This window comes from Heliangelus exortis, chromosome 7 (genome assembly GCF_036169615.1).
Source record: "Heliangelus exortis chromosome 7, bHelExo1.hap1, whole genome shotgun sequence".
Taxonomy (NCBI): Eukaryota; Metazoa; Chordata; class Aves; order Apodiformes; family Trochilidae; genus Heliangelus; species Heliangelus exortis.
In genome coordinates, this window is record NC_092428.1 from 1,622,203 (window position 1) to 1,648,080 (window position 25,878).

Consider the following 25,878-nt stretch of genomic DNA (forward strand, 5'->3'; position numbering starts at 1 on the left):
ACCCGGCTGCACAGAGGCCCAGGATCTTTGCAGGGATAACTTTTTACCTCAAGAATGTACTCACAGAAAATATGACATTAGCTGTGAAAAAATAAACAGAAGAAAAGCCAAATTTAGCCTACACAGTAATTCAGAAGTCAAAAATTAACCCATCATGCTTACAAAGGCTACTTGCAATTTACAGTGCCTGAAATCCAGGCCTTGGAAGGCCTCAGAAGGCCTCGGAAAGGCCTGTGCGGCCTTCACAAGAAAAAGCTAACGTTGTTTTACTGTAACTACAGAGGAAACAGCTTCTGACTAATTACAAAAGAATTTAGAAGTTTTACCTCCGAGAACACCCAAGTTTTCCTGGTCACCTGTCCTTGAGGTGCCTGGATCCCAGAGCAGAAGGCAGGCAGAGCTGCTCGCAGATGTAAGGCCTTGTGTTATTTCTATCCATTGATCCAGAGTAACAAACCCCACACGTTTTAAACAGGTTTTAGGTAAAGTATGGAAACAGGAAGATGGGACTAGAAGCCACCTCCTCAAACAAACAAACAAAAAGCCCACATTTGGGTGAAGAAAAGATCCACACTGCCTCCAAAGAGCAACTGTCGGAGCCCCTCCATCCCTGGCTGTTCCCAGCCAGGTAACTTCCCCACCACCTCTTATCACTCTCCCCTCACCAGTTCTTATCAGTCAGTCAGATTTAGGGCTGGTGAGGGCACCTGACAGCATGCAGCTGGGACTTCATCCCGACTTCCAAACTGTACCAGACTTGGAGTATGTTCCAGGAGTCAAACCCCTGGAACAAGAGTGAAACTCAAGCAGCGTTTTCAAAAGCTTTCCCTGGAGTGCCCTCCTCTCTCTGCTGTGAAAAATGTGGAGTTTTATTTAAAGCAGAAGCAAACACCACTTTCAGGTATCGCTTCCTCTGCTTCTGTCTTTTTGCTCTGCTGACAGAATTAAAATCCAGGATCAGAGCTGGGAAGAGCAACACAGAGCCAGCAATAGCTAACCTGACCCTGGGTAGGGCTGTGCTGGTACAGAGCACTAAAAATCTGGAGCAGACTGAAGGGAGGATTTTGCAAGGAACAAATCTGAAAGAGCCAGCAGCTGCCCTTGAGGCAAACACTACACAAATCCATTCATTTCTAAGGGAAATCCCTCATGTTACACCCAAATTCAACTCCATCCCACTTTAGTTCACCCTAAAGACCAGGAATAGTAAACTGACACCAAACACCTACTCAGGAATCCAAGGTTTTTATATTAAAGAGATTAATACCACTTCTTGTCATGCCTCCCGTGCTGTATTTTGGGTTACAGTTTTTCATTTTGATGTTGTGTTCCAAATTTAGGTTACAGCACAGCAAGAGGAACTTGAGTTGCCATGCATAATGTAAAATGAAGAAAATAAATAAGAAGCCTTGGCTCTGAGAATCTAAAGCTCTACATCTACAGATAATGCAAGCATTAATACTATGACCACAATGTTTAAGGCACAGAAAATGAGGCAGAAAATCACCCTTAGACACCAACCAAGGTAATTTTAAGTGTAGTTTTACATTTTAAGTGTAAAGTGCATCAGATGCAGCGGGGTGACTTGGACAGGGATTACAGGCCAAAGCAAATGCACAGTACCTGAAACTGCCAAGTTTTTTTTCCAGTGAAACCCTCACAAGAATGTAGCAATTGCTGAAATCTGCCCATTCCTGACAGCAGCAGTGACAGTAGTGACACTGCACACCTGAGCTTCTTCCCTTGCAGCCACAGGGGTTGGGGAGCAGCCCCTCTGCCAGGGGAGGGGATGTGATCTCCTGGTGTGCTAACCCAGCACTTGTTTCAGCTGGAACTTGTTCTTACAAACCCAGCACTCTCAATACACTGGAAAATAGTTTAGATGCCTGACATCATAGATTTTAATATTCTGACTGAGGATATGGCCATTAAAATCCCCCCATGCATCCCATCCCTCACACACTCAACATGCTGAATTTAATACACACCTGTAATTCAGGATACATTTTACAGGAGGCAAAGGTAGAAAGAATCCAGTAAATGACACTTGAGATAACAGAGTGAGCAACTGGAGAACATGATGCTCACTCTTTGCATACAGACCAGCCTATAATAAAGGGCTTAAAAAAAAACACAAAAAAACCCAAAACCTGACCAGACCAGCTAGGAAGCCTTTGCAAAAGCCAAACTAAAATTAATTTTACAGACTTTAAGGTTACAAAGATAACTTGCAAAGTATGAATCAGTGAAAAGCTGTCTTTGTAAATCCTTGGGCAGACAGCTTCAATCTGCTGCTCCTCTCAGGGCTTTTTATTTTTTTCCCAGCTGCAGTGACCAAAGCTTTGGCCATCCTCACTGAGCTGAGTCCCAGCCAGGAATGGAGCTGAAGCAAAGAAGGTCAGTTCCATGCTGCACCCCCTGGGAAAGACCTGCACAGAAACCCTGAAAACCACCGAGGAAAAGGTGAAGTAAAACATTTAGCAAACAGAAGGAGGTTTAAGAGCTGGGTCTTCCTCCAGCTGCCTGCAGGCAAAAAGCAGCCAGGAGGCTTCAGGGCAAGAAAAGAAAATTACAGACACTGGCTCCTGTTCAGATGAGAAAGGAGGAGGGAAAAATGATGGTGGCTTAAGTACAGCAGGGAAAAACTGCAGGGAGGAACATGTTTATGGAAGAGAGAACATTAGAAGGAAAAGGACACAGAGATAGAAGTCCCAGATAATGCTCACAATATAATTTAGATACCCTAATTTCCACTATGGGACAATTTGAGTGAAACAGGAATAAAAAAACAAAACCAGGGATTACAAATAATAACCAAACAAAGAATAGTCAAATTACCAGACAAATTTTCCTAGCCTTAGTGCAATAATTCATTATTCACTATAATTCAATTAGCTCAGTATTCTTCTGCAGAATTAGTAACTTCTCTATGTGATTGGGCACCCTTTGTCAAAGATGCTATAGTGACAGGTAACAAGAAAGCTAGAATCATCTATCTGACAAATTTATTTTACTTCTCCTCAAACCAGCTGTAGCATTAATTGACATGTCATTTAAATATATCCAACAAAAAGTTAGCTAGCAATCTGTTGCATGGGCTTAATTAGCAACACAGAATTATTCCTTCCCTGGGTGCCACAGCAGGCATGTCAGGAAGGTGCCCTTCAGCCCCCCCTAGATGCTCAATACAGAGTCACTATCTGCTCGTGTTTCTCCTGTTGCCCTTGTTTTGCCAAAAAATGCCATCCACCTATAAAGCCCATTCCTGTCCTCAAAGATTCCAGGCAGATGGGCACAATGCTGGGAAAGAGCACTGGCAGAGGACAACATTGCCACTCTGAAATTCCTTTGTTTTGCTGCATTTTTTTTTCCAGGCTTAGAAAAGATGTTTCAGAAAAAACACATATACAGAAAGCTTAGATTTGAATAAATAATTGAAGTTGACATGAAATCACTTAACCTATGGGTGTTTGCATTTTGCTTGTAGTGTTTATGTTTTTTGCAGTAGAAAGGATGGGTCTCAGGTGAGCAGAATTCAAAAGGCAGAATGAATAGGAGCAGTACACTCCATAAGCAAAATTGAAGGGAAAAAGCAAAATCTTCAGGATTCTCACAGCTGGGGAATTCGTGGTATTTTGCCTCTCTAGAAAAAACTAAACAGTGCTATACTACTAAACCATGTCAGCAGCAATCAGCCTTCAGAATAAGAGAGAAAAAAAAACACTGTAGGAGAGCTGCATGCACCAGGAAGGATCACTGGATTGTAGGAGCCATCACATTTCTGAAGTCAGGAGATATTTCTAGATATAATAAAGCAAAATTTGGAGGTTAATAGTACTGACCACAGTACATTCATTAAAATCTTAGAACCTGTAAAACATCTGAGTGACATTTAAGGTGGAGCAGTCACAAAAGCAGCATTTTGCAACTCTGAATCTAAAATGAGTGGGGCATTAAGAAAATTTCCACAAATAATTTAACCAAAGACCAGACGGAATGAAGCAGAGAAGATACCAGATCTGACCCAATAATAAAGTTTACTGTTGTTATTTTGGTTAGGTCCAATTCCTATTAAGCAAAACAAAAATGAAAAAAAAACCCCAGTCAAGTAAAGGCTGATCTTGGTGGGGAGAAGGTGGCATTTCAGATGGCAAAGTGAACCTAAATATATTCATGTAGAAAACTGGAAGATCTTTCTTTAGAAGTTGAAACCTGTCAAAAACACCCAGAAAAATTTCTGACAACCTCTAAAGTTATTAGCATAACAATCTCCACAAACAAGAGTGGGAAGGGAAGACTAGGGATTTCATCTCAGGCTAACTCATGAGCAGGTAGGAGCATATTTTTTTTTTCATAGACACAGCAATATCTAAATAAAAAAAAAGCCCAGCAGGTTTACAGAATAAATGGAAACACACACACAGTCCTCCATGCTGATGCAGCTGCAGGTCACTCAAAATCACCAGTGAAAACAGCTGCTCACTCTCCCCCCATCCCTTACCAATGGTAACACGAACCCAAGCTAAGCCTGAACTGCAGAATCATTTGGTGTCCCAAGGGACTTCCCTGCTTTTTTCCTCCCTGTATCATTTTCTCTCAACTCCATCTGACAGGAGCATTTCTGGTAAAAAGAAGCTGCTGGTGCAGTATATTTTAGAAAAAACTAAGTTTGCAGTACCCCAGCCAACCAGGATCAAATGAGGAAAATCAAAGTCCTGCATATTACCCCTTATTACTAAAAGTCAGGGTAACCAGGCCACCGAGGTGAGCACTGTCCCTAACTTTGGGGACAAAACCACTGCTACAGTCTCTACAATAAACTCGTTAAGGAAGGGGATGGTATTTTTTAATGTATTTCACATGCATACATCCACTTTCCTTTTGTCTGTACTGACAAACACACATGCCTTTCTGCTGCAGGAGTTCAAAACCCCCTTTTAACACAGCAGTGGCCAGGCAGCTAACATATTAGCATTTTGGAAGTGGTTTGCACAACAGGAAAAGCCACAGCACAGTAGGAAAACTCCAGCAGGAAGACAACAATCCAACAACAAACAGGACATAAAACATCAAATGGAAAGTGAACTCTTGAGGAGCTGAGACAGATGCAAAAGCTGCTGGTGGCAGTGTAGAAAGATGGATTTGTTTAGCAAGTTTATGAACGTGCAAAAGGTGTGGAAATATTTACCAGTGCAATGCTCTGAAAAGGCACACTGGGGAAAAAAAAAAAAGTCACAATCACTTATCAAGCACAGCTTTTCAAAAGCACCCAGAAGAAATTCCACATCTGACCTTAAACAAATTGAAATGCCACCTGCTGAAGTATACCAAGGGTATTAATTCCTGGGCTGGGGTGCTCCTGACACAGCAGGTTTTAGTTGAAAGCTCATAAAAAAAGTACTTTCCCTCTCCCAACGAGTATATGTTGATGGAGTGCTTGAAGGTTGGAAAAAAGATGTCTGAATTTAAATTCTAAAGTCATAAAATTTACTAAATATTACTTCCAGAAGCAAAATACACATACCTATCAAACAATGCCAAGTATTCACCTCTCCCAAACTCTATTAAGTGGTCATCAATCAAAATAACCCCTCCAGGAAAAAGGACAAGCTTAAGCCTTTCAGCATAAGCTGAAAATACTCCTGATCCCCTCTAAAACCACCGTTATCTTGCATCAAAATTAATAAATCACAACAAAAGAATATTTTCTGTGCCATTTTACAGTGCTATCATTTTGCTTTTTCTGCTTTGTAGCTCCATTTCATGCACTTCAGCAGTGTCCCCAACATCCCATTTCAACCTTGGGCCTGGCAAGACCCACAATGCCAGAGAACATTTGGTGCTAAAAGGTACCTGGCTCAGAAAGCTGCTCTGACAGCACTGACAACACGGCGTGGAGGCGACCAGAGCATCCAGCAACTCTTAGAATCCTACTAACCACAGACTCCTGCAAAGAAATTCCACTTCTTGTGTGGATGTGGCACTCAGATGAAGCCTAAAAGAAGTATAATACGAAACAAACAGCCTGTGCTAGAGTGTGTGGTGGTTGTTTTTTTTCTTTTATTCCTTCCTTACCTTTTTCCTTTACGTTGCAGAGATTACATCACCCCTTGAAACACAGCCATGAGCAGAAGTCTTGACATGAATCTTTCTTCCCCTGGGTGCTCTGGGGATGCAGGAGCATGCACTCAAGTGAGCATTCATGCCTCAGCCAGCGTGAGGACAAGGCTGTGCACCAAAGCCCTTAAGACCTTCTCACGGCTGCCGATTTCATCCAGGGAACTGAAAGAGCATCTCAGCAGGACACTGCCAGCCTCCTTTTCAGCTCCCTCTCACTGACTGCCAGTCTCTGGCAAGTGAAATGTCAAGAACCAGGCAGGGGCGGTGTTTGGAGAAGGAGGGATAAGAGATTCTCACCATCCATCAACCTCAAAACCTATTCAGCCGACAGCTTGAATGGAACTGGCATTTCATTCTCCATGGTAACAAGAGATGGAAGGTGGCTGGAAAAAGAGAGAAAGAGGACAGACCCGGGAAAATAGGAGGCTGGAGAAGCAGGGAAAGTTATAAACTTTGCAACTTCTCTTTGCCATGCAATAAAAGTGGGAAAAGCTCTTTCCCTGCTTGCACAGTCCCCAAGAGAAGCTGTCCCACAGCCACCCTTTCTGTGAGCATTGTACTGATATGGAGGGGGAGCAAATCCTTTGGATTCTGCACCAGTCCTCCCCAGGGGAAAGACAAAGAAACGGCTCTTGAACACCAGGAATCAAGGAAAGATTATTGCCCTACAGAAAACAGAACTGCCTGAAAGGAAAAAGCTGCTGCTGCAGCAGTCCCTGCTGCCCATGGGCTGAAGCCACCGATGGGGACACGCTCTGCGTCCAGCACTGCCCACAAACTGGAGCTGAGAATTAGCATCCCCCCTTTGCCTGGGCGGCAGCTCCTGTGGCAGTAAAAGTTTTGTTACATTTATTCAGCTGAATCTCTCAGACACACAGAGAAAGGGGGTACAGCTGCTTTTCCAAGGAACAGCAAAATGAAGCCTGGAAGTGGTGAGACTTAAAATGCGGGGAGCACCTCGGCTCAGTTCTTATTAACATTTCAGGCCTGGTCATCTCCTGAACTTCTTTTTTTTTTTTTTTTTTTTCCTTCCCCTACTATTTTACATTCATAACTTGAGCTGTCACAGCCAGAATGTGCTCAACAGGGACATTACATTTGGATTCATGCACGTTTGTGTTCCAGGCTGGCCCCATGCAGCTACTGAAAGAGTCTCTGGCTAAAGCACTTATGCAAGATAACCAAACAAAAGGACTGAAAAGCTCTGCAAATCCTGGCTGCTGCTGCTGCTGCCATCTTACTTCTTTCTCAATTCTTTACACAGCTTCTGTCCTGAAGGACACATTTAAATCTCCCTCCCCCACCCAAACCCACCACCTCTCCATTCTGAGTTTGTCCTCAATTTCCTGTTGCATCTGGGACATGCTGTTGTGGGGTGTTCTCTTCACAGCTTTATCTAGACAGTCAGTTTTTTGTTATAAGTGACCTGAAGAACTGTTTTGAGTTCTTCCAGTGGTCCTCATGTATCAGCAAAGATGCTGAAAAATCATAGTTTTTTAAAAACATTTCTCTTCAGTGTTCTCATTTGAGTTTTGTACATACATTCAGCTTTCAGTTTGCAATGTAAGTCTTCATTTAACAGTCATGACACTGCAACCCATAGGACATGTTAATACACATGAACCCCAACCTTCATCATCCACCAGCCATTTCAAAGCCATGTGAATACTTTTTTGCTTTTGAAAAATACTTTCCTTCTCTGAAAAAAAAAAAAAGTGTTTAATTTTCTCCTTTGTCTTCTCACACTCTGAATCTTGGAAAAAACCAAAAGGGAACCTTGGAGAGGAGAATCCTACAGTTGCTTTTCTTGTGTAGCCACTTTCTATTGCTCTCCAACTCATCTTCCCAAGTCAGCCTTTTCTTTAGGTGGAGGCATATTTACCTTTGGAAATAAACTTCCAGATGAATGGGTGAAAAGTACTTTCCTTCTTTCCCAAAGAATTTAACAAGAGAAATGGGGCTGTTCCAGTCTCTTTCTTCCCCAGCCAAAGCCAACTAATCTGGGAGTGACACACATCAGTTGGAAGATGTTGGCCTCCTCTGGGTCTAACTAAGCAAATGAATGCTCTTAAATTCATCCACACAGATTAACTCAGTTCTTTCCACTTACTAATTCAGAATTCCAAGGAGATATTTCCACCACTTTCAAAATACATTCCACCCCCATCTATTAAGATGAAGATATTTAACAATAAAAGGTTTTTATGTTCCTTTCGTAGAACAATCTCAGAGTACTTTGTTATTGTGCTTTGTTACAGAAGCACAGGAAGAAAAGAAGGTATTTTTGCCACTTGTCACAAAGCAGGATCATCTCTGCTCTTGCTGTTCACTGAGTTTCACCTTGATCCTCTCCAAGGCTGGAAAGCATTGTTGTTTATCAGTCCCTCTGAGAAGGGATTTTCTTTTTTCTGAAGTTGATTCTAACTTCAAAGACTTGCCATCTAATAACATCCCCCACTTGTCTCCCTGTGACCCAAAAAATGAGACCCACAGAAATGAAGAGCTTTCCCAAATCTATTCTAGCAGCATGCTTTAGGGAAGAAGACACTGACAATGTCCCCAGGAATCAGAAATGTGCCAAAAAGCCCTCCAACCCCACCGTCCCACTGTGTGTTTTCCTGCAGCCACCAGAGGGGATGTGGATGTGCCTCACCAACAAGATATGCATCTTGGAAAGGAATCTTGTGAATTGGATAGAGCTGGCATCTCAAAAGGCACCCTAGGGAGAGGTACTGAAGTGAGAAGCATGCCCACAGGAATCAAGGTCTTACCCAGCTTCCCAAATGAAGAATGAACAGCACTGTACAGCCAACATTCAAAAGCCTGCCCACCATGTGTGCCTGTCAGCCAGCAACAAAAGCTGGGATACAGCAAGAGCTCCAGCCTGGCTGAGAAGGAAGCTGACTTTGGTTCTGCTCAAGTTTGGTGGTCTCCGTGCAGCTCTGGCATTAAAAAAAGCTACCAGCTCAACCAGGAACAGTTTCATAAGAGGAAGGAAATGTTGGTGAACCTGAACAAGAGGTGAACCTCACCAGTGTGACAGCAATGGCACCTCACAGCATCCCATAGGGCATCTGCTTGGGGAAAAAAGGAGTTTCTGCTGCCAGAGCTGTGAACCCAGAACTAAATTCACTTTTTTTTTTCAAGTAGATGCCTGCTTGGAAAACCTTGTCATGCCTACCAAGAAAATTAACGTGAGAAGTGACTGCACTGTAAGAGTGCTATGATTTAGCAGCAGAACACTTTACTACAGCTGTTGCTTGAAGTACCACATTAAAATAGGGAAATCAGCAAGCCTCTTCTACAGTAAAAAGGGAAACAAATACATTAAAACTTAGCAAATACACCAAGTTTTCACTTAAGTATCCATCCACCAACCAGCACGACCACCAAGACTGAGGCAGAATTTAAAGTGTCCAAGAGAAGATGCTTGAGGGGTGTTTTAACACAACAGAGAGAGCAGCCCAGCCTGACATGTGGAAACAGTGGAGAGCAAATCCTGTTCCTGCTCACAGCCTTGGGGCAAACTCAGTCAGCTACTCCATATCCACAGGCACTGACAAAGACTGATACGATGCCCTAAACTCACACAACAGCCCAAAAACCCCCAGCTAAAATCCAGAGCAGTGCAGGGGACTGGCAGGACAGCAGCCATGCTTGACATCCACACGAGCCACTGTTCACTGAGATGTTCTCTGGTCCTCAAAGCCCTCTTATTTCATATAAATCAGGACCCTTCACCCCAGAATAATGACACCACAGAAGGGGAAAGAGGGCATTTATCAAGCTGACAGGGCAAAAGACTCAACTCCATCAACATCCCCACTGAACACCATGGGGAAAAAAAGGCAGCTCTCTACAGCTCTCTACACGAGATTATTATTATTATTTTTTTAAATAAATTTTTACTTCTGGGCTTAAACAGCACATTAACTTATCATCACTGTCTGAGAAATAAACACCTGTTTTGATTTCATGTCCAGAAATCACTTGCCATCACAGAACTAATTTATCCATTTGTTAGTGAGCAGCTTTGCAGCTCCTGTCAATGTCAAAAGTTCATTATACTGTGGGAAAGACAGAGTTAACTTTTGGCTTGACATTCCCAGTTTCATCCCAGGTACACAAAATAAGAGTTTCTAATAAACATGGCAAGAGAGCTACAAATTTACACTTAGGAGAATCACAGGAAAAACCCTCATATTTTATCTGGCTGAAATGCAGAAGTGAGAAAGAACAAGCAAAAAATACAGATACTCAATTATAGAGATTGAGAGGACAAAAATGTAAAAAACCTACACATGAATCTTTCAAAGCACACATTAAAATGGTTTCTGGGGATAAAAAAAAAGACTAAAAAAAACCAACTAGAAAGCATGCAGAAAAAAACTCCAGATTTCAAAATAAATTCTGGAACCCCAAAGCATCTTGATTTTAATTGACAGCCATGGCTGAAATACCTCTGAGCTACTGTCAATATCAGTCATTACAAGGTAGGAATGATGTGGCCAGAGAACACAGACTGAGCTGACCTAATGACACAACCCATCAGTAAAAAAAGCCACGGCAGAAAACAGTAGAATCCCACCCCACCCCAAAAGGGGAGAGATGGGCTAAATGCAGAGAATTTTATCATAAAAACCTGTTATCCAAACTCTGGCAATAGCACTAAACATTAATTATACATGCAGAGGTGAAAAGCTACCAAACCAGCGAGGGAAGAGCTTTTATAAGAGAATTTTATATCTGCAGGAAAAGTTTCCAGCATTTCACATCCACATTTTCATGTGAATAAATACATGTTCCTCTAAACTGAAAAGTTTACAAGGGCACAATTAGCTGTTTTCATTGCATATAAAGCAGACAGCTGCCTCTGTTGCAACCAAAAGCAAAAGACCTGTAGGAAATGCTTTCTTCTTAGCAGCTGTTTTTCTGTGATTTCAGGGAAAGTTCTACTTCAAGAAATGAATTTAATGTTATTCAAATCGACACAGTCTATGGCTCTAATAGGTAAATTTACATGCGAATAGTCGGGTGGGGTTTTTTTAGTTCCCAATTTCCTCTTGGATTTTACCTATTTCCTATGAGATTAAACAGCTACAAAGATTCTGCAAGCCAAATACCAAGCAGCAGGGGGGTCAGTGGCAATGAATCAGCAATAATTGCTGTCATTACCAGTGCAAACCCCCAAATCACCACCCCTTCATTCTAAGGGGGATCAGAAAAAGCTGCAAATAAATGAGTTTTACAGATGAAGAAACCAGATCCAAGTTTCACATGACAGAGGCATGTCTAAAAGTCTGTTTCTTTCTACATTTCAGAATGCAACTGGAATTCAAGTGGTGTCCAACATATGTTTGGGACCCAAGACACTACTTAAAGGTCCATCAGTGTAAATAATGCAAACCTACTGGATTTAGGGATTTGGGCTTTTTTTGGGGGTGGGGGTGATTGGAGAGAACACATCCAAACCAATCTTCTTACTTTCCCACTAAGTCAGCATCTCAGCAGCTTAACTATCTATAAATGAACCTGTCTCTCAAGAAGAAACTGTTTTCATTTAATTCTGTATCATCCTGCAAATAAGAGGACAGTATTTAGAACAGATGGCACAACTTACATCAGCCTTGCTGCTACAACTAACTGCTCCCACGATTTCTAAACCACTTTCCAGTTTTACACACAATGAGCCCAGCTGGTACAAAACAGAGAAACTTCCCTTTCTGTAGAGTGAAGGGAAATCCAGAATCAAAACACTTTTCACTGTGCCAGCTGACCAAAACTTGGCAGAAAAATATAAAGAAGGACCATGAATGACATCTTTTCATGCACCTTCACTCCCAAGATACCAAAATAATGGAAAAACCAGCCAGGGTACCAATGCATGTATGACCAAAGAGGCCACGGGCACTGACAAATAAGTAACTTCTGCAACTTTCAAGGCAACACAAGTTCCCAGCTGCCAGCTCCTCTTCCCCAGTGTAATAAGACAGAACACAAATTCAGTTTACAGTACACTGCCATGTTTTGGCTGGAAGGCATGAGAGATGTGAACTTAACAATGTGTTAAATTGGAGTGGAGCACCTGTGTCTTACCACCAGCCTGCTTGATTTCCCCAGGGCTGGAGCTGTGCAGGGGATGGGCAGCACAGCCTGACTTCACCTTTCCTCAGCACAACTACCTGGGACAAGGTCCCAACCCTAGGTCCCAGGCACTGGGGAGGGAAAACACACTTTGAAAGCTATCAAATGCTTCCCAGAAAACAGTCAGGTCCCCAAAAGGAAATATTTGGCCTGATTTATAAGCATTCCCTCCTCCCAGATGCTGTGCTAATAGAAGGAATGCTGATAGAATTCGGGCAAGTGGTTCAAGGCAGAAGCATCAGCACCTACTTCAAAAGGATAGGGAGGCTTCTCTCCTACAAAATGCTTTAAAACAGCCCTCTCCCTGCTGCAGCATGGACTCTCATCAAGCCCCTGCCTTCTCTCAAGGTACCTTAGTGACAGGCACGCCCAGTGTGATGGGTACAGAAAGATGATCAAGCCTTGCTTCCCAGAAAATAAAACCTCACAGTTAATTTTTGCCAGAGAGGGAAGAAAAAAACCCACCAGGCTGAAGCTCTCACTAATGGCTTTGTGAGTGTTTGATTTCTAATGCTAGAAGCTTCCTACACTTAGGTTACTAATTTGGAACAGAGAAATTATGAAACAAAGGTATGTTAACACATTGCCTCACGGGCATGTTAACTTCCACCTCTTCTGTGAAGATAATTTGTACACTGCATTTTTCTGCATTTTGATATCCCATCACCTTTTGGAGCAGCAAGAAAGGAGACGTATTGCTGAAAACAGCTCCTGTTTTCTAGGCTGCTCTGGTGTTCACTGTTTTCCCCACAAAAACAAATGCCAAAACACCAAACCAATCCTTCTGTCCTGCTGCCTTTTCTCTCTGACCTCCAAGTCAGGTACTGCTAAATATTCAGTCCCCACTTGGAAAAATCTACTGCATTCCCACCCCCTCAAGCCATTCCTCTGGAAAACAGTTTATCTTGAAACTACAACGTTTTCACCTTCCTTTTGCAGGTTTCTGCCATTGCTGTCACTATGGAAACAATCAGAACATCAAATTATGGCAGTAAGCACGATTCATAAAATAGGAAAGTGCCAAAGGTAAAGAGCATATGTTAAAAACAATCAAGACAAAACGAGCTTGTTAGCACAGCAACATTGCCTTTAAAGGATTCTCATGTTCCTATGAATTCCTACAACACTGCAATGAGCTCTGGCCAAGGAGAGAGCTGTTAGTGCAGCATCATGCACAAAGTCACATAGTAAAAGGCTGCAACTATCCTCCAGGACAAAGCACTGCAATAACCCTTTTCTCATCCATTTAATAAACAGAAATCAGACAGTAGAGAAAAGTCCCTTTTTCCCCAAAACATTACACTGACATCAGAAACATAAGCACGTTTGTTTCTTTGAGATTCAGAGATAAATGGAGGCCCTTGCCACCTGCATCACCTCAATGGCACATTCAGTCATCTCCCCTTCTGCTCATCATCTTCATTAATATCTATCTGCACCAGAATCAAGGTCAGGGCCAATTATCCTTCATCCCCAACCAACCAGAGCTTTACAGCAGTTCTTAGAGAAACAGCAGCTACAGAGCTTGCCTGGACAGCTACTTGGCTGTGCTGTGGCTCCAGCCATGCAAAAGCAGAATGCTTCTTACTGCTGTAAGAAGGGGCCCATCCAAGCCCTGCCTGTGCACAAGAAGCAGTTTTCCCCACACTTCACTTGGACACGTTGACTCAATCACAGCACAGGGGAGCCTCCAGGGAACAAACACAGCTTTTGGAGACAACTCCCTCTCACCACACACACATTCTCTCTCTCTCTGCTTTCCAGAAGCTCCTTTCAAGGGATGCTTTGCCTTTCATCATTCCATTTTTTTCTCCTGTCACTACATCACTGTGATGCACCCACCCCCTTCATGTTGCTGCTGTTCCTCACCTCCACTTCCTTAGAAAGCAACCCACTGGTCCACCCCAAATTCAGCTACTGAAGTTACAATGCAGGCAGCAAAAGCCAGAGGGACCTCTTATGATGAGATTGAACACTTCATTTTCTTGTCATGGTGGATGTATCATCAGTAAAAACTGATTTTACCAGACACTGAAATGAACCCTTTGTATCCACAGAGAAAAGGAAGCCACAAGGGTCATCATAAGCATTGTCCCTGGTAGCCCTGAGATTGATTACTTTCAAGCTTGGACATAAATTTCATTGATCCTCTTAGCAGGAAGGATCTTGGAAAAAAACAGAATACTGAACTTCTCTAGTGTATGGGAAGAAGACCTGGGAAACTGGGGACAAGGTCAATTTTGTCAGCTATCTCAGCAGAAATACTCCTTGCTGGAAAGAAGTCCCTGATGCACCAAGTAGTCAGAAACAGTGCCCTCTTAGGCTGAGAAGAAGCACAGACTCAGCTTATCTAACACAATGCTTTGTATGTTTAAGAATATTTCAAATCTCCCAAGTTGAGCAACAGGCATTAAAGGTTGAAGAAATACAGCATCTCTGGATCTTTACAAGAGATTGACATCAGAGAACCTGAGAAGCTTCCTGGGCAGTTGTCAGTGTGGCACATCAGTCCCAGTGTGGAAAAGAAGGAGTTTCATCACCTGTGATTCCACTGAAAAAGACAGAAAATTTTGATGGTTCTAGCTGGAAAAACACACCAGGAATCTGAAACACATATGCCCTTAATCTTCTCAGGCTGCTCTTGCTTAATATATGCAAAAATCAAAATTGTGCTTATATGATCAGTGAACTAAATACCATCTTCTTACTCTGGATTTTTTTTAGTTTTGTTTATATATTAACGACAACATGAAAAAGACAACATTGGGCAGCAGACACTTGCTATTTTCTTTGCCTTTCATGTATTTTCAAACAGCACTTGAACTGGAGGATACTTTTCATGCAGATAGCCAGGTTCACAGGTGCAAATGACAGCAAGAAGGGAGGAAACAAGCCACTGCATGCCCTGTAACTGAGACACAAATGTGGGCTAGCCAGTATTCTGAGCACTAACAAAGCAAAGAAGCTTCAGAAGTCTGATTTATTTTGGGAAATGCCAGTGATTCTCAGTCACTTCAGTTGTCTTCAAAGAAATTAAATCCAAAGCATCCTGCTGATTTTGAGCTGTTCAGGAGCCAGCACTCAATGCTGATGATGTCCAAACAGCTCTGTCAGAGTCCAGCATGCTCTCCAGAGGAGTCAGACACTTCCAGAACAACAGTCAAAATCAACACATAACCCCAGGTCCCCATTCTCTCTGGCACCCCCCTGCTATTTCAAATATCCCTTCACATTAACAGAAGGGGCAAAGACAACCTGTTTGGTTAAAATGAACAAGGAGCAAAAAAAAGACAGGATGAAATGTAAATTACTGCTCAGTAAACACATTAATTCTCTCAGTTCATTGCAGTGATGATGTTTGTGGCCCTTTACTTTGGCATAAACAAAGCAGTTACCCTGCTGAGAGAGCAGAACCTCAAAATCCAAACGAAGTTTGTCATCCATGTAGAGAAAAAATGACAATCATGTGACATCTGTTTATCACTTTTTAAAAACATATTTCTGGAAACTGGAGCTGTTCAGCAAGAGGCTTGGTGTGAGAATTCAGACAGAACAAAATGAAACACCTGAAAGCACAACTGCAGGGAGGCCTGAGAAAGGACAGCACTTCTCAGCAATTTTTCAGGCCCAGCAGAGGTTCAAAGCTTCTGTGTTGTGGGATCTCTCCAACTCTGCCTAGTTCATGGGAAATTCCATCTCTGCCAGACAATCCAAGGGAAACTGAACTGCAAATTCCATTAACTTGAACTCTGAGACAGCAGCTCGGCTACTGTGAGTCACTGACAGCTGGGAACAACCCTGCCAGCCTGGGAGAGACACCAAATTCAGGGTGATATCCACCCCATGTGCTAATCCACAAAAACCAACCAGGAGGATGCTACTGCTGACTGGAGAGGGAGATGTCAGGCTGGAAAATGAAGGGCAGCACACAGTAGGGTAATGTCAGGACTCCAAAGATCCTTCTAGAGATTCCACGTTTATCAAAGGAGGTTTTCAAGCCTTCCTCCACCACCACAAATTGGAGCACAAAGAAATGTATACCACAGAACATCAGGGATGAGCCATTGGCTCCTTTCAGTACATAAAATGACATTGCCAAGTCCAACAATATTCCTAAGGAAGAAATATTTTGTATTTCTGGTCTTCTTCAGACTGTCTGATTAACCAGATGTGACTTGTGTATGAATACACCACTTCTGTTAGAGGCATGAAGTTACTGCACGTCTGCAGCTCAGCCAGTTACACAGAGATGACAGAAGACATACAGGAACTCCCCTCTAAAGGGTGAGAAATGACAAGAGGGAAGAAGCAACTTGATTCAGATCCCTTATAAAAGTATTACATTTTGCAATAAATTTAAGGGAGTTCGTTTGAGGGATCTGGTTTGGTTTTTGCTTGTGGTTTGGTTTTCTTTTTTGCTTTTTAAGGAATCCACGCCTGCTAGAAGACAACCACAAAAACACAAGTAGCCTCAGCAACTGCCCTAGAACTTTTCAACACAGAGGATATGTTTTCTTCTAGGACCTTGCCTACAACAGCAAGTTTTAGAGAAAAAGAAAAACCAAACCAAAATGCTACTTCCAACTCAGTTGTACCACTGAGTCTCACGTGATTTAGCTGCCAGTGGTAAAAAGACTGAAGATTCTTAGCCTCAGGAGTACCGTGGTAATTGCTGAACTAAACCTTATTGGAAATTATTCTCCTTTACAACCCCCCAGGTACAGAGAATCATTCTTTATGATTATTTAATAAAATTACAGCCTCATAACTGTAACTTCTTCCAGGCCAGATCCTCACATCTGTCACCTCTCACTATGAAGCTTGCTCACAAACCTTTCTGTGCATTGGATTCCTCACCATTGCTCCTCACTCCTTCCTGCCAGAAGAAATATGACAACCACAACTGGAAGCTCTTCATTCACTTCATTTTGAAGTGCCAGATGTCAGTCAGGGGGACACTTCTGACACACACAACTAGTTTTTGAGCTGTAGGCAGCAGACTGCTTATTCTACTGCACTTCTGGCAAGAGATTTTAAGTGTCCTTAGTGAAAAAGGTTTTTCTCATAGATGTCATAGAGATGAGAATCCAAGAACAAGATCTTGCTCTACCAGAGGTATTTCTCTATGCACAAAAACATGAAAAGAATCTTGGTTTGCCTTCCATGATTTGAATATATATATAGTAGACATCTTTGAAGCAACCAAAGTTATTTTTTTAATAACTCAAAACCTAAACAAACAAAAAACCTTAACTATTATTTATAAAAATGAAAATTTACAAGTGTAGCACTTTTTGGACACTAAGCTCCATGATATGTTCCTATAAAGTTAGAAACATGACTGTGATACATTAATATGGACTTCTGACATGAACAGACAGACAAACTCTGAGACAGGTTTGAAGAGGTTCCAGATCAGACCTATCACAAGGAGTATTGTGAAAATACTCTGAGTATTACAGGACAGGGCCTCTTCCAAACTCTCCTTTCAACAACTACCCATAGCTCTCCTGAGATGTCTTTAACAGCTTCTTACAAGGCAATACTTTAATCATGATTTTTAGGTAATTTAAATATTTTATTAAACAGATACACAGTAATCCCACTTCTCCTAATATGATACAGTGATTATTTAAACATTTACTAGAGCAAACAGGAACTGACAAAAGGTATCTATGTATCTATGTATCTCAGTATGTTCAAGTTTTATCAAGTATAAAAAGTCCAGCCTTCTAATGGAATATTTATTTTTTGCTTTTAAACTTAAACATTCAAAGATTATTTCCCTTCATAAAGTCAAGATATTTACATACTTTCTTGTATATAAAAAGTCTTCTTAGGCTACTAGTTCAAAGTTTCTAGAATGTTTTACCCATTACTCCATTTGATTCTGAAAATATTAAGCTCATGAGTTAACCCACAGTGGCTTTATAGATATATAGATATATACACATACACACATATATCGAGATAACACCAGTATTTTTAAATTCAGAACATGAATAAAAAAACGTCTGTAGAAGAAATAAACACACAGCATCTGACAAGTTCTACAGAAGGTCCTGAAGAACCATCTTCAAACCTTATGCATGACATCCCCATTTCTGCTGGCTAAGGCAGTCCCATGGACAGACCAGTACAGACTTTACAGTACCTCAGGTTGCCTTTCATCTGCCCTTCCTTAAAGCACTAAAGCTCTCCTACAAATTTTTGTTTGCATACAGACAAAATACAAACATTATTGCTCAACCATAAAGCACTGGATGGTCTTAAAAGTTCCCTTCTGTGCTAATCCTCTGTTGTTTGACTCTATTCTTTGCCAAGTGGAAGGACCTGTAAAATGACACCACCATTACCCCAAAAAAGGCAGCTCTGCATGCCTGGCACACTCAGCGTTTCAGCGACTGAAGGGAAAGGTTTTGAGAAATCCCTGCTTAAGCACTCACAGCAGGGCAGCATCATTAAACTTATCCCCATCTCATAAGTAGCATTCTCAATCTGATAAAAGCCTATTTGCTTTTTCTTTCAGATAATGCTCAGGCACCTCAGCTGCTTTCAGAAGGCAGATGATGTGACAGACATTAGATTTGATGAAGAATTCACACAGCTGTGAAGGAGATGGGTTGTCATGCACTCCTCTCAGCCATCCCTTCCCAGGGTGGTCACTGGGTTGGAATTTTGGTTTTATTACTTTTTATTTTCAGGGTGTCAGAGATTTCTCTAGCTCTGAATTCAGACCTGTCCAAGGAATGAACTATGCCCCCCTTTCAGTCAACCTGCAGTGCTGCAGAATGCCATGCAATTTACACCAAACCAGAACTGAGCAGTGCATTGGATGGCTGATGCTCAGGATTTTATAAGCTGATAGATGAGATCTTCTCCATTGCAATGCTAGATAGGGTTTAAGGTGACAGGTTTGGCAAGTCTATATTTATCAGTTCCTCTGAAAGTAAATCTACATCAAAGAGGATGGAAGTTAAGTACTCACCTTTTCAGCAGCACCTTTGTTCAGAAGCCAGCAGGCAGAGTAAAGCCAACAAGCACACCCTCCAGCTGGGGGGAGGAAAAAAAAAATAAAAGAGTACAATGAGTCTGGATTAGAGACACACAGCAAAGAGAGATCAAAGAGTACTTCATTTTGTACAAGTATGAAGATCACTGCAGAAGGCCAAGCACACAGTCACTTTGTTCTAAACACCATTCAGCAAGGCAGTGCACACTACTGTGTGTCCTTAAAAACACAGCAAGTGAGAGTGAAGACAATATTTCTTAATCACTGAAACTCATCCACAATATAAGAGGAAAAGCACAAAGGGAAAGAATATGCTAAGAAACTCCTTGCTTGTTTTAAGAGCTGACATTCCACCATTCAGAGATGCAACTTCCATGACCGTAAGTATCACAGCCCTGAGAACTTGGCTTTAAATCTCTCATGAAGCCCTTTCTTCATGATGAAAAAGTTCAAACACAGCCTGAGATGCAGTCCTGAATACAGGAGCTCTGGCAGCAGCTCTGCAATGTACAGAGTGCATGCAGAGAACACGTGAAGCAGCAGCATAAATTCACTTTCCCTTGGTGCTGCTTGAAAGGTTGAGGATTTTTTTCCTTTGCAAAGGAAAGCCCCAAAACTGGTACACTTCCCAAATTCTTCAAATAATCTGCTCAAATAAATCCCAGGGCTGCCTTCCAGGCAAGAGGAGCCAGCCAGCAAATGCCAAGCAGAGCCACGTCCTTCCTCTCCAAAGCCAGTGACTCCTCCAGGCTGCTCCTGGCACCTTACACCCACCCAGAAAGGAAACCTCCAAGAGTAGCAGTCACCCTGAACACCTTTTACTATTCACACAAGCCAAAAAGAGAAGCTTAGGGCTGCTCTCCATCCTCTCCCAGATGCAGTCCACCTGATTTCATGGAGGAAAAAACTCTCCATTGCCTCCCTCTATGCTAAAAACTAAAAAGGTTTTGCTCCTGTTCTTACCCTCCCCTCAGTCACAGGCTGACCACAGGTAACACAAAGAGAGCTCACAGTCTGGGAGCTCCCTCACCATTGTTCACCTCTGTGCAAACAGGAACAGAACAGTGCAACAAGACCTCTCTATCCAGCACTCCTTTGCTCCCATTTACTGGCAGGTACAACATTTAGGCAGAAGGTAGGAAGAAAATATTCTTGCAAGTCATTCCCAAAACTTATTTACCTTTCTTCTCCCCTCGTATCTTTTTACAATGTTTGCCCAACTGTTCCTTTTTCAAACAGTTCTCTAAAGAAAGACAGAGTCTGAGATCAGTCAGCAATAATGTAGACTTGAATTGACAGGAAGCATTAGGGAGGCAAAATTAAAGAGTGAAGAGAGGCTGCCAACTCGCCTTAACACCTCAACAGCAAACATAAATTAAATAGGTAAAAAGTGACTTACTAAATTATTCAATCTATTTTCATCAGAAAGGTGAGTCTTTGATGTTAGATTATTTCCTGAATCTTTCTACAAGTCTTACATATTATATATTTGTTCATATATATTTGTTCTTCCAGCCCTTCCTTTGGGCAGTCTATTTCATACTTTAATATATTTCATAATCTCATTCCCTTGTTTCTAGTTATGCCCCTTCTCACCTCACTAAATTAATTAGTTTCTAGCTTTGAAGTATGTGCCTCTCAAATATTTGTAGACTCTTATCACCTCTCTCAGCTACCCTTGTAGTTATCAGAGCCAAGGTAGGCATGTTTGCCTCTCAGTCCCTTGCTCTCTCCTCTTCTGTCAATTTTCCCCTCAATTCTCTCCAGCTGCTTTATATCTGTCTAGAAACAAAGATGTTTGGGCTTGCACACTTGGAAAGTTAATGTTCAAGAAGAAACTTCTTCCATTTGTACAACCCAGCCCCCTATTCATTTGGGTTTTGCTGCCATGACACATCTGCAAACTGATTTTTCTGCTGCACAGTGACCCAACTCAAAGGCTTCTGGTGCTAGGAAGAACACCAGTGCTTTCCAGTTTCACTCTTCCCCTGACACACACACAAACACATTTCAGTTTAAAGTGGTTTTTTTGCCTGCATTCTCTTCAGGGCCTCCCCACAAATGGGAAATACTGAAATTCAGGGTCTCTCATTATTTCTGTTTCTTCTGTGTTAGTGTTTTCATCCACACCTGATTCACCTTCAACAGCCAGCATCTTAGTTTAAAAAAAAAAAAACACAACCAAACAATAGTCTGTTATAACAGTGTTAAAAACACACATTTCTCAGTAAGACACAATGACAAACACTGGCCAAACATCTTGTTGCTTGGCACTATCTCTGTGATTTTCTGTTGAGAATTTCCTACTCTCAGGCTAAATTACCTCGTGCAAAGAAGGAAAATACCAAAGCTGACACCTTCAGCTTACCAGGTAAGATCCACACGTTCAGGGCACTGTACAATTGCATAAATATTTGCACTGGTACAATGCAGCAGCTGCACAGGGACAGAAGGATGGGACTGTGGAAGAACTTAGGGCAAGGAAAAATGTCCAGGGGGTGCTGGTCCTGCACCCCCCCTTTGTAAAGTACCACACTGGAGCAGTTATATAAACCTGAAACTCTGCAAACTGAGAAATCTGCAAAAACCCAAAGACTTCCCAAGTACAGAAGGAAGGAGAATCCTTGTGGGCATGTGAACACTGAAAACTTCTGCATAGCTGAGGGGACAAGATGAATTGAACACAAGGTGGATGTGTTAAGGAGCTGAATTCTTTCAGGGATTAGGAAAAGCCCCAATGGAGTAAAGGAATACAAGAACACATTGTTTCTTGGAACTTTCTCAAAAGATTTGGTCAAGTCCTTCACAAAGGGCTACTCAAGTCACTGTTCAGGCAAGGAGAACAAAGTACTGTCACAAGTGGGAAACTGGCAGAAAGAAACAAGAATCACTGATGAGTTCTGAGCGTGGAAGAAGGGCATTTGTGGAGCTCTCAAAGATTAGCATCTACTCCCTTGCAGGTTGTTAGTAGAGAGTTACAAAAGAAAGCAAAACCTGCAATAAAATCGCAACTTTCAGTGAGGTTGGCTGAATACAAAGAATAATGTAGATTAGTTTAGGAAACCCCAGCAGGGAGAGTTGCTGGGCAGGTTGGGGGCCAAAGCAACAAGGAAAATGTGAAGAAATAAAGAAACCAAAAGAGAGAGGGAGGTTTTTAATAATGAGCTATTATTTACCTGTAGTTACTCTGTTAGAATTTCTGTTGTATGTTAGTGAAAACAACAGGGTAAAAAAATAAACAAGACATTTAGAAAAAAATAATATTGACATTGTATATATTAACATGCACTACCTTAAAAAGTATCTTCACCTTTGATGTGTTTAAGTCTACCTTGATTGAAACTATATTTAGCAGAAAGCAAAATCCTCAAGAAAATACAATTAACATTACACCAGGGCAAAGAATATGCTTAAAACCAAAGGGAAACTACACAGAAACTATTTCAGCACTCTTGAAATCACAGACAAGAGGCTCAGGAGGAAATTCTTTCAAGTGGGATCAGATCCCAACACATTTGCCTGCTATCTCTGCTAACATCTTCCATGGCAGAGCACCCAGAAGGTCCCTAAGCAGCCTGCTCAATGCTTCTGCTGTTGCAAAGTTTTTCTTGAAGTCTCCTCTAATTTTCAACTCTTTACTTCTGGTCCTACCCTTCCTAAACATGGAGGGGAAACTGTTCTTCTTCTCTTTGCAGTACACTTGAAAATATTTAAATTCTTCTCCAGCCTCAACAATCCTGATTGTTTCTTTTTTGCTGTTGTAAGGTGCATTTTTATACCCACAATTTGACTCATGTACAAGGCCTGGTGCACCTACAGTAGATGCTTCTTTTCTAAAAGCCTACTACCTAGCCAGGCTCTGCTGTTCAGCATTAGTGCAGCTGAGAAGTCTTCCCTGAATGAGATGTTCACCTTAAACAACAACAAAACTCAAAGGAAAATTAAAAGTCAACTTATTTCAAGCAGAAGGGAGGAAATTAAAAGAAAAGCTGTGCTTACCCAGGTAGTGAGAGCAGTATTTTAGTAAAAGCTAGCAATAAATATGAAAATAGAAACCTCTTGAGTTTCTACAAACATGAAAGAAATAGGCATTCATACCTTCCCCCTCTGACAGCTCTGCTCTCCTGAGACCCTGCTTGGAGTGCTGTGTCCTGGTCTGGAGCCCCCAACACCCAAAGGACACAGAGCTGTTGGGGTGACCCCAGGAGGCCATGGAGGTGCTCAGAGGACAGGGCAGCTCTGCTCTGGAGACAAGATTGTTCATCCTGGAAAAGGCTCCAGAGAGACCTCAGAGCACCTTCCAGTGCTGTAGCCCTGACAGGGCTACAGGAAAGCTGGGGCTGGACTTTTTATAAAGTGATAGGAAAAGGAGGAGTGGCTTTAGACTGGAAGAGGGCAGATTTAGGTAAGACATTTAGAAGAAAAGACTCTGGCCAGGGTGCCCCATTCTTGGCAGTGTCTCAGGCCAGGTTGGATGGGGCTTGGAGCAACCTGGGCTGGTGGGAGGTGTCCCTGCCCATGCAGGGGGGTTGGAACCACACAATCTTGAAGGTCCCTTTCAACCCAGCACCTTGCAGTTTTGCTTTGCATTTTATGACACAAAGCCAGCCAAAAAGGAGACTGGGTTTTATAACAAAATTAATTATGGTATCAAAGGAAGAAAGTCAGCAACAAGAAGAGACATTTTTCTTTTGTGTCTGTCACTTTGAGGACAAGGAACTGAAGGAGGGCTTCCAGACCCTGAGAGGGATGGAACACAGAGGGGTCTATTCTCTCCCCTTTCCTGCCCATACTCTATCAAGGTCAGGCAGACCAGCCTTCTATAGGTTGCCTAAACATTTGTATACATTTGTATTTTTATTCTTTATCCCATATGTTATTGCCTTTCCCCTGTTAGAGTATCTCTGTTTCCAATTTTTTAATTCTCCAATTTTAAGCCTCTCATCCTTATTCCCCTTTTATCTTCCCTTTGGAAGGGTGGTGGTGGGGTCATAGAGAATCACTCTGCCCTCTGGTTTTTGGTCTGCCCAAACTGCTGAGCTGTGACTATGTCTTTGTGCCACATGAGTTCTGAAAGCTTTCACGGAGTATTTACAGCAAGACCTAAAATCCTCACCTAGAGTTAAAAATGGGAAGCTGTATTTTGTGACCAAATTGTTGAGAAAGCATCATTATAGTTTGTTTCAGCTATATTCTCCTTGCTGTTTCTGTTAACAGCACCTGCAGCTAACACTCATGCACAGAAATACTGGTGGCTAAACAACATGGAACAGTTCCCCAAAAGAAAACAAAAAACACTTTCATTCTTCACTGTCTTGAATTTAGGAAACCAGTATCACCCTTTCCATTCCTTCTTCTCTGGCAGTTCATACCACAGACCTACACAAGAAGGGTTTAAGTGAACAATTGGTCAACAAGCTAAGAACTCAGTCACTGCAGTCCAACTCACTAAAATTTGCTTTAGTTACCTCACCCTTAAAACCAAAGCATCACAGAGTGCTACTAGAACAGCTGGAAAGAGAAAATTTGCACCTGAAGCTAAAGTACATAATTTCTATATGTGAACAGAGTTTAACAAACAGAGGATTAACTAAATAAATGCTACTCAGCCTGCCACAGGCATTCTCATCCACACTTGAGAAAAACATGCAAAAAAGAGTGGCATCAGAAGTGAGTGGATTTTTCATACAGCAAATGGGAAACACTGCAGGAAATGATGGAAAAGAGAGAACAGCTGAACCAGAAACTAGGTTAGAAAGGGACATCTCCCCGGAGCCCTAACAAATCCATTACAAGACCCTGGGGAGATGTTAAAAAACAAGGAGCTTTTGTAGTGATGTTTAACACCCCTTTATGCCACACAGCTCATATATTTACCAAGAAGAGCGACGCAGCACACTGAAACTAAAAATACAGTTTTATGCTGTCTTTTTACACTGAAAGAAGGCAAGAAGAGAAAGACAGCATTTGATCAAAGACACACAGAAGGTAGCAGATTACAGACGGGTACAAATGATGCAAGGAAAAACTGATAGGGGTTTATTTCAAAGGACAGGGAAGGAACCACAGAGAGAGCTGGCAGAAAATAGCAGGGAGGTTGTACTTGCAGTCGATTGGAAAGCGTGACAGCCAAGCACAGCCTGAAGCAGCAAGAATAGCCAAGTACCACCCTGCATGGTGGGCACACGGGGAAAACATGTAACTGGGCACTTTTATAACTTATTTTGTTCATTTTACATTAATGATAGCTTACTAATCACTTGATGTTTGTAGCCAGGCAACAGGAGCAACTGTGCATGTAAGAGATCAGGATGCTATTTATCTATCTTCAAGCTGGGGTAGATGACAATGTTTTATGGAGGCAGTGAGGAATCCCAGACTCTGCTTTCTCCCCACCAACTGGTTAAAAGAAAAGCAACAACAAACAAACAACCCCTCTTACTCCAAGCTACTCCCACCAGGCAAATTCTGAGGTGGTAAGTGCCAGTTCCACGTCTGTCATGGGATACAATTACTTCCAGTCAGAGGACAGAAAAATATCAGTAAAGGTTGGCAGGAAATGGGTAACTGAGACAATTCATAAACTCCTCAACTTCCCAGCA

The 25,878-nt window shown here is 42.0% G+C and overlaps 1 protein-coding gene across 4 annotated transcripts in view; it reads right to left on the reverse strand.

Annotated features, from left to right (window-relative positions):
* NDST2 (N-deacetylase and N-sulfotransferase 2) overlaps window positions 1-25,878 on the reverse strand; it is a 111,885-nt gene that overhangs the window by 69,638 nt on the left and 16,369 nt on the right. For 3 of the 4 annotated variants that reach the window (XM_071748204.1, XM_071748198.1, XM_071748200.1), the window contains exon 2: window positions 19,253-19,317. The gene's annotated coding sequence lies outside the window, so the exon portion shown is untranslated. Of the gene's footprint in view, window positions 1-19,252; window positions 19,318-23,374; window positions 23,596-25,878 lie in introns of those variants that run through there. The other variant, XM_071748199.1, reaches the window with a different exon arrangement.